Source organism: Oncorhynchus mykiss, chromosome 17 (genome assembly GCF_057628025.1).
Source record: "Oncorhynchus mykiss isolate SJ-2025 chromosome 17, ASM5762802v1, whole genome shotgun sequence".
NCBI lineage: Eukaryota > Metazoa > Chordata > Actinopteri > Salmoniformes > Salmonidae > Oncorhynchus > Oncorhynchus mykiss.
The window spans coordinates 61326438-61347878 of NC_143038.1; the positions used below are offsets into that span (position 1 = coordinate 61326438).

Here is a 21441-nt window from a genome sequence, read left to right on the forward strand (position 1 = left end):
CAGGACAACGGAATGGATCCCAGCCGGCGACCCCAAAAAACGACTTTGTAAAAGGGGGAAACGAAGCGGTCTTCTGGTCAGACTCCGGAGACGGGCACATCGTGCACCACTCCCTAGCATTCTTCTCGCCAATGTCCAGTCTCTTGACAACAAGGTTGATGAAATCCGAGCAAGGGTAGCATTCCAGAGGGACATCAGAGACTGTAACGTTCTTTGCTTCACGGAAACATGGCTCACTGGAGAGACGCTATCGGAGTCGGTGCAGCCAGCTGGTTTCTCCACGCATCGCGCCGACAGAAACAAACATCTTTCTGGTAAGAAGAGGGGCGGAGGCGTATGCTTCATGGTTAAGGTCAGACAACAACATTGACGAATACGCTGATTCGGTGAGCGAGTTCATTAGAACGTGCATTGAAGATGTCGTTCCCATAGCAACGATTAAAACATTCCCAAACCAGAAACCGTGGATTGATGGCAGCATTCGCATGAAACTGAAAGCGCGAACCACTGCTTTTAATCAGGTGACCGGAAACATGACCGAATACAAACAGTGTAACTATTCCCTCCGCAAGGCAATCAAACAAGCTAAGCATCAGTATAGAGACAAATTAGAATCTCAATTCAACGGCTCAGACACAAGAGGTATGTGGCAGGGTCTACAGTCAATCACGGACTACAAAAAGAAAACCAGCCCCGTCACGGACCAGGATGTCTTGCTCCCAGGCAGACTAAATAACTTTTTTGCCCGCTTTGAGGACAATACAGTGCCACTGACACGGCCCGCAACTAAAACATGCGGACTCTCCTTCACTGCAGCCGACGTGAGGAAAACATTTAAACGTGTCAACCCTCGCACGGCTGCAGGCCCAGACGGCATCCCCAGCCGCACCCTCAGAGCATGCGCAGACCAGCTGGCTGGTGTGTTTACGGACATATTCAATCAATCCCTATCCCAGTCTGTTGTTCCCACATGCTTCAAGAGGGCCACCATTGTTCCTGTTCCCAAGAAAGCTAAGGTAACTGAGCTAAATGACTACCACCCCGTAGCACTCACTTCCGTCATCATGAAGTGCTTTGAGAGTCTAGTCAAGGACCATATCACCTCCACCCTACCAAACACCCTAGACCCACTCCAATTTGCTTACCGCCCAAATAGGTCCACAGACGATGCAATCTCAACCACACTGCACACTGCCCTAACCCATCTGGACAAGAGGAATACCTGTGTGAGAATGCTGTTCATCGACTACAGCTCGGCATTTAACACCATAGTGCCCTCCAAGCTCGTCATCAAGCTCGAGACCCTGGGTCTCGACCCCGCCCTGTGCAACTGGGTACTGGACTTCCTGACGGGCCGCCCCCAGGTGGTGAGGGTAGGCAACAACATCTCCACCCCGCTGATCCTCAACACTGGGGCCCCACAAGGGTGCGTTCTGAGCCTTCTCCTGTACTCCCTGTTCACCCACGACTGCGTGGCCACGCACGCCTCCAACTCAATCATCAAGTTTGTGGACGACACAACAGTGGTAGGCTTGATTACCAACAACGACGAGACGGCCTACAGGGAGGAGGTGAGGGCCCTTGGAGTGTGGTGTCAGGAAAATAACCTCACACTCAACGTCAACATAACTAAGGAGATGATTGTGGACTTCAGGAAACAGCAGAGGGAACACCCCCCTATCCACATCGATGGAACAGTAGTGGAGAGGGTAGTAAGTTTTAAGTTCCTCGGCGTACACATCACAGACAAACTGAATTGGTCCACCCACACAGACAGCATAGTGAAGAAGGCGCAGCAGCGCCTCTTCAACCTCAGGAGGCTGAAGGAATTTGGCTTGTCACCAAAAGCACTCACAAACTTCTACAGATCGAGAGCATCCTGTCGGGCTGTATCACCGCCTGATACGGCAACTGCTCCGCCCACAACCGTAAGGCTCTCCAGAGGGTAGTGAGGTCTGCACAACGCATCACTACCTGCCCTCCAGGACACCTACACCACCCGATGTCACAGGAAGGCCATAAAGATCATCAAGGACAACAACCACCCGAGCCACTGCCTGTTCACCCCGCTATCATCCAGAAGGCGAGGTCAGTACAGGTGCATCAAAGCTGGTACCGAGTGACTGAAAAACAGCTTCTATCTCAAGGCCAGACTGTTAAACAGCCACCACTAACATTGAGTGGCTGTTGCCAACACACTGACTCAACTCCAGCCACTTTAATAATGGGAATTGATGGGAAATGATGTAAATATATCACTAGCCACTTTAAACAATGCTACCTAATATAATGTTTACATACCCTACATTATTCATCGCATATGTAAACGTATATACTGTACTCTAAATCATCTACTGCATCTTTATGTAATAGATGTATCACTAGCCACTTTTAACTATGCCACTTTGTTTACATACTCATCTCATATGTATATACTGCACTCAATACCATCTACTGTATCTTGCCTATGCTGCTCTGTACCATCACTCATTCATATATCTTTATGTACATATTCTTTATCCCCTTACACTTGTGTGTATAAGGTAGTAGTTTTGGAATTGTTAGCTAGATTACTGTTGGTTATTTCTGCATTGTCGGAACTAGAAGCACAAGCATTTCGCTACACTCGCATTAACATCTGCTAACCATGTGTATGTGACAAATACAATTTGATTTGATTTGTTTTGACAGCTGGAGATCAAATTTCAATATTGAAACGTTGTTCCAAATGTTGGAGAGTCAGCTGTTGAAAGCCAAATGCTAAAAATGGGAGATAATGTCGAGATGCTTTTTATAGTGGAGATCAAGTTTATAAATTGCCTGGCTGGGCTGATGAGATAGTGGATTGCCCATTGAGATGGAACAGAGTAAATAGGCATTTCAAAGTCATAGCTTTAGCCAGTGGTAACTTGTAGAATAAACATTGAATGGAATGTGATTTTAACCAATAAGCATTCAGGATTAGACCCACCCGTTGTATAATAGAGCTACAGTATATACACCTTCCAATATTGAGCTGCACCCCCCATAATTTTTACCCTCAGAACAGCCTCAATATCCTCTCCTCTACCTATCCTTTGCTCACATTGTATATAGACTTGTTTATACTTTATTGTTGACTGTATGTTTGTTTTACTCCATGTGTAACTCTGTGTTGTTGTATCTGTCGAACTGCTTTGCTTTATCTTGGCCAGGTCGCAATTGTAAATGAGAACTTGTTCTCAACTTGCCTACCTGGTTAAATAAAGGTAAAATAAAATAAAATAAATAAATAAATAAAAATCCTCTGGCTATCATCTCCTCTACCTGTCCTCTGGTTATCCTCTCCTCTACCTATCCTCTGGTTATCCTCTCCTCTACCTGTCCTCTGGCTATCCTCTACTCTACCTATCCTCTGGCTATCCTCTCCTAAACCTATCCTCTGGCTATCCTCTCCTCTACCTATCCTCTGGCTATCCTCTCCTAAACCTATCCTCTGGCTATCATCTCCTCTACCTATCCTCTGGCTATCCTCTCCTCTACCTATCCCCTGGCTATCCTCTACTAAACCTATCCTCTGGCTATCATCTCCTCTAACTATCCTCTGGCTATCCTCTCCTCTACCTATCCTCTGGCTATCATCTCCTCTACCTATCCTCTGGCTATCATATCCTCTACCTATCCTCTGGCTATCATCTCCTCTACCTATCCTCTGGCTATCCTCTCCTCCACCTGTCCTCTGGCTATCCTCTCCTCGACCTTTCCTCTGGTTATCCTCTCCTCTACCTATCCTCTGGTTATCCTCTCCTCTACCTATCCTCTGACTATCCTCTCCTCTACCTATCCTCTGGCTATCCTCTCCTCTGGCTATGCTCTCCTCTACCTGTCCTCTGGCTATCATTTCCTCAACCTATCCTCTGGCTATCATCTCCTCTACCTATCCTCTGGCTATCATATCCTCTACCTATCCTCTGGCTATCATCTCCTCTACCTATCCTCTGGCTATCCTCTCCTCTACCTGTCCTCTGGTTATCCTCTCCTCTACCTATTCTCTGGCTATCATCTCCTCTACCTATCCTCTGGCTATCCTCTCCTTTACCTATCCTCTGGTTATCCTCTCGTCTACCTATCCTCTGGTTATCCTCTCCTAAACCTGTCCTCTGGCTATCAACTACTCTACCTATCCTCTGGCTATCCTCTCCTCTACCTATCCTCTGGTTATCCTCTCATAAACCTATCCTCTGGTTATCCTATCCTAAACCTATCCTCTGGCTATCTTGTCCTCTACCTGTCCTCTGGCTATCCTCTCCTCTACCTATCCACTGGTTATCCTCTCCTAAACCTATCCTCTGGCTATCATCTCCTATACCTATCCTCTGGCTATTGTCTCCTGTACCTATCCTCTGGCTATCATCTCCTCTATCTATCCTCTGGCTATCCTCTCCTCTACCTGTCCTCTGGCTATCCTCTCCTCTACCTATCCTCTGACTATCCTCTCCTCTACCTATCCTCTGGCTATCCTCTCCTCTGGCTATGCTCTCCTCTACCTATCTTCTGACTATCCTCTCCTCTACCTATCCTCTGACTATCCTCTCCTCTACCTGTCCTCTGACTATCCTCTCCTCTACCTATCCTCTGACTATCCTCTCCTCTACCTATCATCTGGCTATCCTCCTGTACCTATCCTCTGGCTATCATCTCCTCTATCTATCCTCTGGCTATCCTCTCCTCTACCTGTCCTCTGGCTATCCTCTCCTCTACCTATCCTCTGACTATCCTTTCCTCTACCTATCCTCTGGCTATCCTCTCCTCTGGCTATGCTCTCCTCTACCTATCTTCTGACTATCCTCTCCTCTACCTATCCTCTGACTATCCTCTCCTCTACCTATCCTCTGACTATCCTCTCCTCTACCTATCCTCTGGCTATCCTCTCCTCTACCTGTCCTCTGACTATCCTCTCCTCTACCTATCCTCTGACTATCCTCTCCTCTACCTATCCTCTGGCTATCCTCTCCTCTACCTATCCTCTGACTATCCTCTACTCTACCTATCCTCTGACTATCCTCTCCTCTACCTATCCTCTGACTATCCTCTCCTAAACCTATCCTCTGGATATCCTCTCCTAAACCTATCCTCTGGCTATCCTCTCCTCTACCTATCCTCTGACTATCCTCTCCTCTACCTATCCTCTGACTATCCTCTCCTAAACCTATCCTCTGGCTATCCTCTCCTCTACCTATCCTCTGACTATCCTCTACCTATCCTCTGACTATCCTCGACCTATCCTCTGACTATCCTCTCCTCTACCTATCCTCTGGCTATCCTCTCCTCTACCTGTCCTCTGACTATCCTCTACCTATCCTCTGACTATCCTCTACCTATCCTCTGACTATCCTCTCCTCTACCTATCCTCTGGCTATCCTCTCCTCTACCTATCCTCTGACTATCCTCTACCTATCCTCTGACTATCCTCTACCTATCCTCTGACTATCCTCTCCTCTACCTATCCTCTGGCTATCCTCTCCTCTACCTATCCTCTGGCTATCCTCTTCCTATCCTCTGACTATCCTCTACCTATCCTCTGACTATCCTCTCCTCTACCTATCCTCTGGCTATCCTCTCCTCTACCTATCCTCTGGCTATCATCTCCTCTACCTATCCTCTGGCTATCCTCTCCTCCACCTGTCCTCTGGCTATCCTCTCCTTGACCTATCCTCTGGTTATCCTCTCCTCTACCTATCCTCTGGTTATCCTCTCCTCTACCTATCCTCTGACTATCCTCTCCTCTACCTATCATCTGGCTATCCTCTCCTCTGGCTATGCTCTCCTCTACCTGTCCTCTGGCTATCATTTCCTCAACCTATCCTCTGGCTATCATCTCCTCTACCTATCCTCTGGCTATCATATCCTCTACCTATCCTCTGGCTATCATCTCCTCTACCTATCCTCTGGCTATCCTCTCCTCTACCTGTCCTCTGGTTATCCTCTCCTCTACCTATCCTCTGGCTATCATCTCCTCTACCTATCCTCTGGCTATCCTCTCCTCTACCTATTCTCTACCTATCATCTCCTTTACCTATCCTCTGGTTATCCTCTCCTCTACCTATCCTCTGGTTATCCTCTCCTAAACCTATCCTCTGGCTATCAGCTACTCTACCTATCCTCTGACTATCCTCTCCTCTACCTATCCTCTGACTATCCTCTCCTAAACCTATCCTCTGGATATCCTCTCCTAAACCTATCCTCTGGCTATCCTCTCCTCTACCTATCCTCTGACTATCCTCTACCTATCCTCTGACTATCCTCTACCTATCCTCTGACTATCCTCTCCTCTACCTATCCTCTGGCTATCCTCTCCTCTACCTATCCTCTGACTATCCTCTACCTATCCTCTGACTATCCTCTCCTCTACCTATCCTCTGACTATCCTCTCCTCTACCTATCCTCTGGCTATCATATCCTCTACCTATCCTCTGGCTATCATCTCCTCTACCTATCCTCTGGCTATCCTCTCCTCCACCTGTCCTCTGGCTATCCTCTCCTTGACCTATCCTCTGGTTATCCTCTCCTCTACCTATCCTCTGGTTATCCTCTCCTCTACCTATCCTCTGACTATCCTCTCCTCTACCTATCATCTGGCTATCCTCTCCTCTGGCTATGCTCTCCTCTACCTGTCCTCTGGCTATCATTTCCTCAACCTATCCTCTGGCTATCTTCTCCTCTACCTATCCTCTGGCTATCATATCCTCTACCTATCCTCTGGCTATCATCTCCTCTACCTATCCTCTGGCTATCCTCTCCTCTACCTGTCCTCTGGTTATCCTCTCCTCTACCTATCCACTGGCTATCATCTCCTCTACCTATCCTCTGGCTATCCTCTCCTCTACCTATTCTCTACCTATCATCTCCTTTACCTATCCTCTGGTTATCCTCTCCTCTACCTATCCTCTGGTTATCCTTTCCTAAACCTATCCTCTGGCTATCAACTACTCTACCTAGCCTCTGACTATCCTCTCCTCTACCTATCCTCTGACTATCCTCTCCTAAACCTATCCTCTGGATATCCTCTCCTAAACCTATCCTCTGGCTATCCTCTCCTCTACCTATCCTCTGACTATCCTCTACCTATCCTCTGACTATCCTCTACCTATCCTCTGACTATCCTCTCCTCTACCTATCCTCTGGCTATCCTCTCCTCTACCTATCCTCTGACTATCCTCTACCTATCCTCTGACTATCCTCTACCTATCCTCTGACTATCCTCTCCTCTACCTATCCTCTGACTATCCTCTACCTATCCTCTGACTATCCTCTACCTATCCTCTGACTATCCTCTACCTATCATCTGACTATCCTCTACCTATCCTCTGACTATCCTCTCCTCTACCTATCCTCTGGCTATCCTCTCCTCTACCTATCCTCTGGCTATCCTCTTCCTATCCTCTGACTATCCTCTACCTATCCTCTGACTATCCTCTCCTCTACCTATCCTCTGGCTATCCTCTCCTCTACCTATCCTCTGACTATCCTCTCCTCTACCTATCCTCTGACTATCCTCTCCTCTACCTATCCTCTGACTATCCTCTCCTCTACCTATCCTCTGGCTATCCTCTCCTCTGGACCCCTTTATATTCCTCGTCTTTATTTTCACAAGGTTTCAAAGCGTTCCACAGGGATGCTGACCCATGTTGACTCCAATGCTTCCAACAGTTGTGTCAAGTTGGATGGAAGTCTTTGTATGGTGGACCATTCTTGATACCATTATGAAACTGTTGGGCGGGAAAAACCCAGCAGCATTGCAGTTCTTGACACAAAGTGCGCCTGTCACCTACTACCATACCCCATTCAAAGGCACTTACATTTTTTGTCTTGGCCATTCAACCTCTGAATGGCACACATACACAATCCATTTCTCAATTGTCTCAATGCTTAAAAATCCTTATTTAACCTGTCTCCTCCCCTTCATCTACAGTGATTGAAGTGGATTTAACAAGTGACATAAATAAGGGATCATAGTTTTGACCTGGATTCACCTGGACAGCAATGTTTCCTCTAAGCTGCGGATGTGCGCTTAGTGCAGAAGAAATATCAGCTCGCCCAGAGAAGCACAAGATTGAACTTAATTTAACTTTCTAGAGTTTTCCCTGCAACGTTTCCCTTTATGGTGGGAATTGTGATGAAATCAATGCAATGTTAGCCTCTTTCAATGCAACATGCCGAAACAAAACAAACTATGCAAGACTTAACATTTTATCTTTATTTAACTAGGCAAGTCAGTTAAGAACAAATTCTTATTTTCAATGATAGCCTAGGAACAGGGGGTTAACTGCCTTGTTCAGAACAACAGATTTTTATCTTGTCAGCTCAGGGATTCGATCTTGCAACCTTTCGGCTCTCACCACTAGGCTACCTGCCAGCTACCTGCTGCTCCAATATGCAAAACGAACCAAGAGATGTTGTCGTAGGCATGACTCAGGCACATACAGGCATGACTCAGGCACATATTCTACACAGACCTAATTTGTCTGATTCTCTGTAATAATGGTATGAGAATAATTAGGCATTTTATGTTCTAAAGCGGTTTCTTGCATCAAACAACAAAACAACACTACCCCCCCCCCCCCCCCCTAATCCTAGGGAAAACAGTGCACAACCAAATCACTGAACCTGACCAATGAGCATGTCCACTGTATCAGTGTGACACACATTACAAAGTTTGTGTTGGTTAAAAACACTGAAGAGTTGTTCACCTTTTACAAGAACGCCAACTGTGACATTATTATTGAAGCTTCTGATCTGAAACAGATCTTATGTGTTTGAAAACAGAAGGGGCTCAGAAGCAGGGGTGCAACTTTAACTTGGGACGGGGGGGACATGTCCCCCCACATTCTGAAATTGCATTTTTGTCCCCCCCAGTTTCATCATTGGAATGTGATACAAAACGAGGTAACGGTGTGCTTTAGGACCATGTGGACGCCTCTGAGCAGGCTGTTTGGAGTATTTATATTTGTAAAAATACAAATATTTGTTTTGCCCCTCCTCACTTCTTAATAAACTAAAGTTGCTCCCCTGCTCAGAAGCATCATGGTGAGAGGTGAGACCACTTCCATACATGGACCTGCCTGAGCATGTGGCGTAACAGTCTTCTGAATGTTTATTTCATTTAACTTCTACCAGATGCTTATTGTACTCCCTCACAGTGTGCTGTTTGTAGGAATACTTTTTTGGTGTGATTATCTGGATATATATATATATATATATATATATATATATATATATATATATATATATATATATATATATAAATAATAATAACAATCAGTGATTAGTTATTGGTGATGTCAGTCACTCAATATTATGTCCACAGGTCATAGAAATGCCTTTCAGAAACTTTAAACACATGTAATGGGAAGACTCGGCTTGGGAATGCCTGACTGAACATACCCCTGAAGGTGTTTGTGTGTTTCTGAGAGGGTGTGATGTGGGACCATGTGTGCCGTTTGGATCAGTGTCTTAGCGCGTTATGCATACAGCCACGTGTCTGTTTATGACTGTCTGTGTGTGTATGTGTGTGCTTGTGTGCGTGTGTGTGTGTGTGTGTGTGTGTGTGTGTGTGTGTGTGTGTGTGTGTGTGTGTGTGTGTGTGTGTGTGTGTGTGTGTGTGTGTGTGTGTGTGTGTGTGTGTGTGTGTGTGCATAAGCATCAATCAATCTGAGTGTGGGTGCATTGTGTGAGATGGGAGTGTCTGGGGAGAATCAGGCAATTGGACTGGGGTAAATAAGTGGACTGGGGTAAATAAAATAATAAATAAAGGGGCTATCAAACACTGGGATCAATCACGCACCCCTCTGATCCAGAGTCATGGGATTCGGTCATGGGAAAACCCAAGCCTACTTGATGGTAATAGTGCTGACTGTTGCCCCTAGTGGCCGGATTTGAAGGCATTTCCCGACATCCTCAAGACATGGATAGATATCCAATTTCGAAGTCCCTCTTGAGTGATCTGCCTGATGGGATAGCTGCACTATATAATGACAGGGCTGAATTAAACAGAAACAGAGCACTATACAGCATCTTCCTTGAGGTAAACATGAAGGTGAGTGAGAGGGTTTATGGTCAGTAAGAGTGTGTGTGATTCAAGCCATCGGTCCACCCTGGTACGCAGGCTTAACATAGGGATGCATAGTGCAGAGGTAAGCCACATTACTGGACAGGGATTTTAATGCCCGATGAAACTTATGATAAAGATGAAAGCACTTTGTGAGCAATAGTATGCCAGTATATCTGGCAATATATTCAACATAAGTGCTCAAGGATTGACTGTCATCATGGATCTGAATTCACTCTCCTCCATGGGCAAAAAAGCGAGATGCCACCCACCTGAGTGGTCATATAACAGAATAAAACAGAATAAAACATAATAGAATAGAATAGGATATAATAGAATAGAATATTATAGAATATAATTTAATAAATGTGCTCCCTTCTGTCCACTGCATGGCCTCTATCCCCAGGAGGCTAACACTCAGCCTAAGGCTAAACAGGCTCCAGGCATAAGCACATATGCGGTCGCTTTGGGCCCCTGACCGCTAGGGGAACTCAGATCCGATAATTTTTTTGTTGTGCGTCTGCAGTTTTTCTCTTGTTTTGTCAGTCACCGACAGTCACTCAATTTGCCATGGCAGCTAACAATTTTTAGATTGGTAAATTAGTCTAGCCAGTTATCTAAAATTGTAGTAATCATGGCTGTATACCTAACCGGCACACAGGGCATGTGGCCACGGGCCCCCCATTGATTTTGTTAGTCACTCTCACTCGGATATAATTAACATGTCATAAGTCATGGCAAAATGTGTAGAATGCAGGAAATTAGCTTTAAAACATTTCTCTCTGTCCCATGGTGAAATTAATACAATTGCATAACAATCACTAAATGTTCTCTCAGCCCCAAGGCAAAATGTTTAGAACTGCAGAAAACCTGCTTTAAACTGCAACATTTTCTCTACACCTCATGGCAAAATGTGTAGAACTGCAGAAAACCTGCTTTAAACTGCAACATTTTCTCTACACCTCATGGCAAAATGTGTAGAACTGCAGAAAACCTGCTTTAAACTGCAACATTTTCTCTACACCTCATGGCAAAATGTGTAGAACTGCAGAAAACCTGCTTTAAACTGCAACATTTTCTCTACACCTCATGGCAAAACGTGTAGAGTTGCAGGAAATTAACCTTAAAACGTAAATTTTTCCCTCCCCTGTCAAGAGGGAGCACACTAAAAAATGTTGCCCACTTGGTGGGGGGCGGAGGGGGGGGGGGGGGCAACCAAATCTTGCTTAGGGCCCCCAAAAGGCTAGAGCTGGCCCTGACTCCACTATGCCACACTGGGACACTGTAATACTAACACCAAATATGATCTTATTAGTTTTATTTCTTGTGTGTTTTTGTTCTACCTCATGTTATTTTTTGTGCTACATTTATATTGATTACTGCATTGTTGGGTTTGGAGCTTGCAAGAAAGATTTCACTGTACTTCTGCATGTGACATTGAAACTTGAAACTTGATCCAAACTGGGACACTGTGATACTGATATAGATATTGCTGTGTATGATCATCAACTTTTTATTCTCATTACTGGGAACGCCTATTACATCTAATTGACTTATTCTTCATTATTTGTGTTGGTCTACTAGCTTTATGTAACAACATGGCTATATGACTATCGTGGAGAATAAGTTAAGTTTGTTATTAAAGCTGTCAGTTGGGGCGAGGGCTGAGCAGAGGATGTGAGGGAAATAGCCGCGTCATTGACGCTACAAGTTGTGCCTCTGGAGCCCTAGAACCAATGACTGTATGCCTAGAACGCACCATGGAAATTGAGTATTCATTTATTTCGTATCACCTCATGCCACACACACATCGCCTTCACACAATGTCCCGACGACATGGGATATTATGAAAGGCCATGGGCATGTTCCACCATAAAGATCCCGAATCAAATGTGCTCTGTCCTTTTAGGGAGCGCAAATGCAGTCGTATGGAATGGAATTATTGCAGAATAGCCCAGCAATGACGTTCTCCCTTGCGAAATATTACATTGTGCTAGGCATTTCGCTCCAGCGTGCCTTTTACATAGTAACGTCACATCAAGAGGAAAAAACATAATATAACGGAATCCAGCATAGTTTACGAATGGCCTTTTAAAACATGTTATAATAAAACAATCAGGGATACATGTTTTACAGCCATGTGCAAGAATTTGTTTGGAAGTAAGGAGAGATTGTAACCTAATAAAAAAAACTATTCCCTATGATGAGATGGAAGCACCGCAAATATAAAATGTATTAATACAATGCTAAATGTTGCCACCTACCTTCAAGTCAAACACACATCCAGGTGTGGACTGTTGACGTTGTGCACCGCGGGCAAATCAATCCAATACTGCCTCTGCCCCGTCCTTATTCCCTGCTTTGAGGGAACAGCAGTATATGACGGAGTCAAGAGCTTCGAGCGAGTATGAGGAAGAGAAGGAGAGCGAAAGAGGGAGGAACGAAGGCTGGGAGTAGAGGAGAAAACGCGCAAGTCTCCGGATGTCAGCGAACAGCGAGCGCTTGCTTGCTTTTACTCCAAGCAGAGAACGGCCTTCAATTCACGTTACCTAACAACGATTTTGGCACTGCAATGGCTTTGATTTAATCATTGGCACAAAACAAACGCCTATCGAGGTACAATATGCAATGGCACAGTCTCTTTTCGAGTTCAGAAGATAATAATAAGCTTAGTGAAGTGGTCCATCACATCAAGACATGGACTTATTAATTGCTTAAATGTGACATAATCACCATTTATGTATAAACTTTGGCGGGACTATTGAGATAACATGCATTTATAGTCCTTCTTCTTGGTTAAAAAAAAGAACACTATACTGGTCCAATTGATAAAAAGGAAAATATGTTGTTCTGTATTAAAGCAGCAATGCGTAACTTTTTGAGCTACCCAAACAAATTCACATAGAAATGTGATTTATAGATCTGTCGTTTTCATTGAAAGCAAGTCTAAGAGGCAGTATATCTGTTCTATTTGTGCTATTTCTATGCTCTGCTCACATTCTTATTTTTTTGTATCTTTTACTTTTGGTTTTGTACACCAGCTTCTAACAGCTGAAAATACAATATTTTGGGTTATGGAAAATCTATTTAGATGGTACAATGATTCTCTACACTATACTTGCTTGTTTTGTTCCATAAACTGAAATTGGGCTATTAGAACTATTAGAATGTCTGCAACCAGGCAAAGCAGGATACATTTCAGCATAGTGCACCTTTAAGTCAGTCTATTGAAATAAACTGTTTTATGCCATGCATGATGTTCTCAGGTTTCAGTAAAGATGAAAACAGAGCAGACAGTAGACCTGTCATAGCCTACTCACTGGTTTAGATAATTCCATACTATCCCCTCTTTCTCTGAGCTGTAGATAGGCCTAATGTAAAGAACGATTTGCTGCCTTCTTTGCCTTCTCACTGATCTATGCTTCAAACTCCCCATGCCCCACAGACAGTAATAAGCATGCATCACTGAGTATGTTTACCTTCAAAAAGTACAGCACCTGTCCAATCCATGTGGCTGCGAAGGAGTGTGGTTACACTTGCAGTCAGCAGTGTCGTGTCTTTGGCTATGCCGGATTAAATGATATGACATGCTATTCTATAAAATAATTTCTCCGTAATTAATATTACCTGATTGACCTAATCATGTAAATGTAATTAACTAGAGAGTCAGGCACCACAAAATAATATTTATAGATCTGTTATCTTCCGAATAAACTCTTAAAGACCTAGTAATATTTTACATCAATAGCAGTCAATATTAATCGTCATCTTAATTCAGTCTCATCTGAAAGTTGTAAATTCTTGGTTATCTGCACGAACCCTGGCTAACAAGTTGAATCAGCAATACAAAATTGGGTTTAATTATTTATTTACTAAATACCTAACTAATCACACAGAATTACACATACACATAATTAAATCATAACTTGATTACAAATTACATCATAAAGGGAAACGTCCCTGGCGGGCGGAACAGATATGACAGCTTGTTACACAAAAGAAAAGGGGCTGGGTTTGAGTGAATGAGCAGGAAGACTGAGGAACAAAGGGCGAAGCTGTGCTATCGTAAATACAGTATCTTATGCATTCTAAATTACCGCACATTTGGAACAGGAAAATGCAATAAATATTTACTCTGAGCTGCGCTTCAGTAGGTTGGTGGTAGATGGAAGGCCGTGTTGTCCAACCGAGTCCTTTGTCCTTTGAAGAATGTCTCTGGTTGTCAATTGAATACATTGTAGTAACGTCGTTGTGTGATAGACGGGATACTCTGTCTGTTCCTTCCTAACCCTCATTTGCAGCGGCTGTTGCTTACTCAACGGCAAGGAGGTATCACTTCTGTAGTGAATAAGAGTTCAAAGTTCATACCATTCGCAACCAAAGCTCACGCTGATGTTTGCTTCGTTCTGTAGTTATTATCTGAACCATTCTGACATCGGACCATCGTCCTCACGTCCTCGGAACAGGAGGTTATATTGTCGTCAAGGGCTTATATAGGAAGGGAGAGGACGGCGTGTTTGAAAAGTTTTATAGCCCATGTCTCTTCACAGGTGCGGGCCACTGATTGAGCAGAGCCCTATCTTATGAAAACCCAAATCTCACATTTTAGAAGCTAAAATCACATCTCATCCCATCATGAATAATTTCATATTAAAACGTTTAAATTGAACAACAATTCCATGTGAATCCGATAACTTTGATGTGTGAACCTTCCACTGTAGAGTTTATGTCATCTTATCATTGATGAGAACGTCTCAGATGACAATCGAACTGACATCATATTCATTCATTAAGTACCACCGCATATGTTCAATTGGTCGTATTATCAGAATATAGTTTATTTCCCCACAACTTCTGATGTTCCCAGAATCTCTATGTTAACCAAATATTTTTGCAAATGTAACCTTAGTAAGGTAGAGAGAGGAAAAAAGGGGGAAGAGGTATTTATGACTGTCATAAACCTATCCCCAGGCCAACGTCATGACAGCAGCAAGATGATGAAATCACCAGCTGTATACCACTGCACGTGTCAATACTGTATGTTATGCATGTAGTCAGTGAGAGTCCTGTCTCTCTCAATACAGATGTAAGATCTTAATTTGACCTGTTTCTCACAGCAGAAATATAATGGTGCAGCAACAGGAAATGTGAATTATAGTGTGGATTTTTTAGGGGTTGTTAGAGCAAAGTTTGACATTTTAAATCAAATCAAATCCAATTTTATTTGTCAAATACACGTGGTTAGCAGATGTTAATGCGAGTGTAGCAAAATGTTTGTGCTTCTAGTTCCGACAGTGCAGTAATATCTAAAAAGTAATCTAACAACATGGCGCCGGAGAGTGGCGCCGGAGAGTAGGGCTGCCGTCTTATCGGCTCTCAAACAATCATGCTATTTTGTTTGTTTTTTCATGTTGTTCGTAACTTGTTTTGTACACAATATTGATGCTACCGTCTCTTATGACCGAAAAGCGCCTCTGGACATCAGAATTGGGATTACTCACCTCAAATTGGATGAGGAGTTCTTCTTCAATAAGTCGGCCGCGAGAGATATACTGCAAACACCCGACCAGGCCCCGATCCCTGTGATTCGCTGGAGAAGGAAACAGAGATTTAGAGGCAAAAGATCCGGGTGCCTCGCGAGGATCAGGCGGCGAGTGGCTAATCTGCCCTTGCCTTCCATTCTGCTAGCTAACATTCAATCGCTGGAAAATAAATGAGACAAACTGAAAGCACATATATCCTACCAACTGGACATTAAAAACTGCAATATCTTATGTTTCACTGAGTTGTGGCTGAACAATGACATTAAGAACATACAGCTGGCGGGTTATACACTCTATCGTCAAGACAGAACAGCAGCCTCTGGTAAGACACGGGGCTGGGGCCAATGCATTTGTGTCAACAACAGCTGGTGAACAATATCTAAGGAAGTCTCAAAGTTTTGCTCGCCTGAGGTGGAGTAACTCATGATAAGCTGTAGACCACACTATCTACCTAGAGAGTTTTCAACAGTATTTTTCATAGCTGTCTACATACCACCACAGAGCGAAGTTGGCACTAAAACCGCGCTCAACAAGCTGTATTCCACCATAAGCAAACAGGAAAATGCTCACCCAGAGGTGGCGCTCCTGGTGGCTGGTGACTTTAATGCAGGGAAATTTAAATCATTTTTACCGAATTTCCAACAGCATGTTCAATGTGCAACCAGAGCGTACAAAGCTCTCCCTTGCCCTCCATTTGGCAAATCTGACCATGACTCCATCCTCCTGATTCCTGCTTACAAGCAAAAATTAAAGCAGGAAGCAACAGGGACTCGGTCTAAAAAAAAGTGGAGATGAAGCAGATGCTAAACTACAGGACTGTTTTGCTAGCACAGACTGGAATATGTTCCAGGATTCTTCCGATGGCACTGAGGAGTACATCACATCAGTCGCTAGCTTTATCAGTAAGTGCATCGTGGACGTCGTCCCCACAGTGACCGTACATACATTTCCCAACCAGAAGCCATTGATTACAGGCAACATTCGCACTGAGCTAAAGAGCAGAGCTGCCGCTTTCAAGGAGTGGGACTCTAACCCAGAAGCTTATAAGAAATCCCACTATGCCCTCCGACGAACCATCAAACAGGCAAAGCGTCAATACAGGACTAAGTTCAAGTCGTACCACACCAACTCTGACGCTCGTCAGATGTGGCAGGGCTTGCAAACTATTATAGACTACAAAGAAAAGCACAACCGAGAGCTGCCCAGTGACACAAGCCTAGACACAAGCATAGACAAGCTAAATAACTTCTATGCTCGCTTCGAGGCAAGCAACACTGAAACATGCATGAGAGCATAGGCAGGTCCGGATGACTGTGTGATCACACTCTCCACAGCCGATGTGAGTAAGACCGGTTTAAACCGGTCAACATTCACAAGGCCGAGGGCCAGACGGATTACCGGGACGTGTACTCCGAGCATGTGCTGACCAACTGGTAAGTGTCTTCACTGACATTTTCAACCTCTCCCTGTCTGTCTGTAATACTGTACCAACATCTTTCAAGCAGACCACCATAGTCCCTGTGCCCAAGAACACTAAGGTAAACTGCCTAAATGACTACCGACCCATAGCACTCACATCTGTAGCCATGAAATGCTTTGAAAGGCTGGTCATGGCCCACATCAACCCCATTATCCCAGAAACCCTAGACCCACTCCAATTTGCATATCGCCCAAACAGATCCAAAGATGTTGGAATCTCTATTGCACTCCACACTGCCCTTTCCCACCTGGACAAAAGGAACACCTATGTGAGAATGCTATTCCTTGACTACAGCTCAGCGTTCAACACCATAGTACCCTCAAAGCTCATCACTAAGCTAAGGACCCTGAGACTAAACACCTCCCTCTGGAACTGGATCCTAGACTTCCTGACGAGCCGCCCCCAGGTTGTAAGGGTAGGTAACAACACGGTGGCCCCTCAAGGGTGTGTGCTCAGTACCCTCCTGTACTCCCTGTTCCCTCATGACTGCACGGCCAGGCACAACTCCAACACCATCATTAAGTTTGCTGACTACACAACAGTGGTAGGCCTGATCACCGACAACAATGAGACAGACTATAGGGATGAGGTCAGAGACCTGACCATCTGGTGCAAGGACAACAACCTCTCCCTCATCGTGATCAAGACAAGAAGATGTGGGCTACAGGAAGAGGTGGGCTACAGGCTACAGGTTGAGAGCTTCAAGTTCCTTGGCGTCCACATCACCAACATACTAAACTAACATGGTCCAAGCACATCAAGGCAGTCATGAAGAGGGCACGACAAAATTTATTTCCCCTCAGGAGACTGAAAAGATAGAAGCTGTTTTTCAGTCTCTCAGTCCCAGCTTTGATGCACCTGTACTGACCTCTCCTTCTGGATGGTAGTGGTTTGAACAGGCAGTGGCTGTTTGGGTGCTGTAGGTGTCATGGAGGGCAGGTATTTTGCCCCCATAGATGAGTTGTGCAGACCGCACCACCCTCTGGAGAGCCTTGCGGTTGAGGGACGTGCAGTTGCAGTACCAGGCTGTGATACAGTGGAAATTAAACTTTATAAGCCTTTTTAAACATTGAATACACTACAGGTTTGCATTTCCTGCTGTGCAGTACATTTCCTGCAACAACAGGGTGATCAAAGTAAGTTCTGGACCATCCATGTTTCAGATTAGCACTGTTCCTGTTGAACTATACAGGAGTATAAAGTCAGCACACAATCCCCATCTCGCCTCCCTAACCTCTAGAGGGCAGTGATGAGACCCTACCTCCTGTGAAAGGTCCTGGGATTGAGTGGTGGATACAACATAAATCACGCGGTTCTAAAATTCTAAAACAAAGACAAATTCAAGGACATGGCAGACCTCCCTCGGTTGAAGGAATTAGTCTGTTTTTCATCAGAGAATGGCGCTGTGGACATTTTTTAACATGACAAATCCCAATCCGCCTGCCATTGCATTTACATTTTAGTAATTTAGCAAGACACTCTTATCCAGAGTAATTTACAGTAGTGAATGCATACATTCCTTGAAGCACTACCACACTAGGGTTAGTTTAAGGCGAGGGTTGGGATTTCTTCACTGTATCAGAACTATTGTCCAGGGTTTGGTAAGATGATGTGGTAGCAGCAATGTAGATCCAGCCCCTCTGCTGCTGCTAACCTCAGTGGAGTGCTTTTAGAATGCTGTTCAAAACCTTTGAAATCTTCTCATCCTTATTTTTCCTTCTTGTTGTTTTGATATTTGACCCAGCAAACATTGTATGCTGCAGCAGAACACGTTGAAACTTAAAAGCCCTTCACAATTCACAATGTCTAAAAGATTCACATTTTATCAGTACTTTTTACCCCTCGATTTATTTGGATTGAAGTGCCTCTTAATGCACAAATTAATATTTTGTTTCAGCTACACAAATAAATCCTAGCTTCAAAGCACTACTTGTTAATAATGAAACAGTACTATCTCGCAATAAGAAAGTCATTTGGAAACCACAGAGTAATTCTTCTAAGGAGGATCAGATAAAAGTTCTACTGGAAGCTAGATATTTATATGTATCCGGTCCTCTTAAGACAGCCGTGCGATAAACCACTCTGTGGACTCAGACTCTGTACTATATCAATGTCACCAATGCCACTCAGTAGTTGGCTACATATCAATGCAAGGCTTTGTAATGACGGTACAATGGTACAACACTGTCACATCACCAGTCTTAATGTAGCAGGCATCGCCAGTAACACTAATAATCCTAACCTTACCTGTGAACACCATTACACCAATACTCTGAGCAGCACTATAAGTCGATTCAGCTTTCTGTAAATCAAAGTCATCCCAGCAAACCAACATTTTTTCTGTGAAAGTTCCCAGAACATTCGTTAGGTTGCGGCCAATGTTCTCATAACTCAGAAACTGTCCAGTTGTGCTGATGATTATATAATGTTTGTATAAAACATTCACATGATGTTACAAGAACGTTCCCAGAATGTTGAGCTCACATTTTGTTGCAGCAGTATCTTCTAAAAACATGACTGGTACATTGTGTTATTACATTACCTGGAAACCTAATGAGAATGTTTGGGGAATGTTCTGTGGTGGTTCTTACAGATGTTTTGCACAACATTTCTGTGAATGTTAGGAGACCATTACAAGTATATTTCTTACACAGTTTTATCAAAAACGTTCTTTGAATTGTAGCTAAGTTTCTGGGAATGTTCCCGGTTTGCTGGGAGAACTCTCCCTCCTCCTGGTGCTGAGAGGCCTTAGCAGGACCAGAACAGTACCCAGGTCTCAGCACCAAGGCACCAGGGTGGAGCAGTGAGGGGACCATCAGTCGACCCACAGTGAGATATGACACCCTGAGAGCAGCCTGCATGTCGCTCTGAGGAAAGACCTGTTTGGCAGGCAGGTGGGTGCATTGCGGACAACGGATCTGCTGAAACCACGTAAATTGTGATACGCCATCCTCTGTTATCACATCGTTAAAGCGTATGCTCACAACACAGCTAAGAGAGTGTCGACTGATGCCTCACAAGATTAAACTTGATAGATAATCTATGGGGTTTGTACAATTATTCAGGTGACATTTCATATCAACTAGAGGCAACAAAAAAAACAGCAGTGAAGGTTCTGGAAATAATAAAGCAACTTTCTTGGCATCATTTCTCCAATAACCTTTGCCTAAAATTGTTTTCCACAGGAAATTATTCAACTTTTTTGTTTTCAAGGCTAATGTATATTTAATGACGGTTTATCATTAAATTGAACAAAATCAGCATTTCGTTACACTTCAACTTCACTGCTCTGTTCTCAAAAGGGAATTTTGAAAAGTGATGAGTCATGTGCCTTTTGAAAGCCAACCATTACTAATGAAGTTAATTTCTTGATTATCCAGCCTGCTGTTTATTAATAAAGGGAATATCAGAATAAATATAAGATTTTCACTAAGACACTGGTAGTTTAATTTGTTGAGGTGCTACAGATCCATAGACATACACAGAAGGCTCATAATAGATTTCAGTGCACTGCAAAATATCCAGATAGGATCAGGTTCATGATATAAACCTTAGCCATTTCAGAAAGCCATTTCAGTAGCAGGCTCATCTGCTGATGTAAGGCTGATCACACCCAGAATAGTTTTCCTCCCACTGTGTCAAAGCCTGGTGTTAAACGATAAGGAGAGCTTTGCCAAATGATTTACAGTGAAGAGACTCAAAGGAGAAGAGACTCAAAGGAGACCTCAAGTATCCTGTCTCTTCTCTGTTTGATCCCTGTGCTCTCCGCTCTTACTCATATGTGTTGGCCGGGGCACAAGTATTTCCCTTTCTTAATTTGTCCCATGACAGCTTGACATCCCCCATGATTACAGCTGGGAGTGTTTCCGGTACGTGACCTAATAAGTAAACACTGAGGCCTAGATGTTACTCCATGACTAAGAGGAAAGCTAAATATACAGTAGTCAACAAGCTTCACTCAGTCAACCTTACAGTCAGTCAACCCCAGATCCACCCCTGTGCATATGACTAAGCCATATGCATATGACACCTTAGTCCACTGTCCCTACATGTGGTCTGTAAATGTAGGTAATTCCCAGTGGAGTGTGTTGTATGTTGTAGCTGTTTGTTCTTAAAAACATCCGCATCTAAAATAATGTAAAAAATGATTTGGTCATAGCAATTTGATTATTATCCTTATAGAAGATCACGATCGTAACTCCATTTTATAAACGTTCAATAAACCTGTATTGCATAGTGTATGATGTTAGCTATTTGATTAGCATAATGTTCAAAATTATAGTGTTTGTATTAGCGAGTCATTCCTAAATTCAGAGGTGCAGGTTGTAATT

At 43.8% G+C, this 21441-nt stretch overlaps 1 protein-coding gene across 36 annotated transcripts in view; it reads right to left on the minus strand.

The window, feature by feature from the left end:
• Positions 1-12641, minus strand: part of LOC110494609 (band 4.1-like protein 1) — a 180855-nt gene extending 168214 nt beyond the window's left edge. For 29 of the 36 annotated variants that reach the window (XM_090206207.1, XM_090206200.1, XM_090206187.1 and 26 more), the window contains exon 1: positions 12352-12606. The gene's annotated coding sequence lies outside the window, so the exon portion shown is untranslated. Of the gene's footprint in view, positions 1-12351 lie in introns of all 36 variants that reach the window. The other 7 variants (XM_036950706.2, XM_036950701.2, XM_036950699.2 and 4 more) reach the window with 3 other exon arrangements.
• Between the last annotated feature and the right edge of the window lie 8800 nt (positions 12642-21441).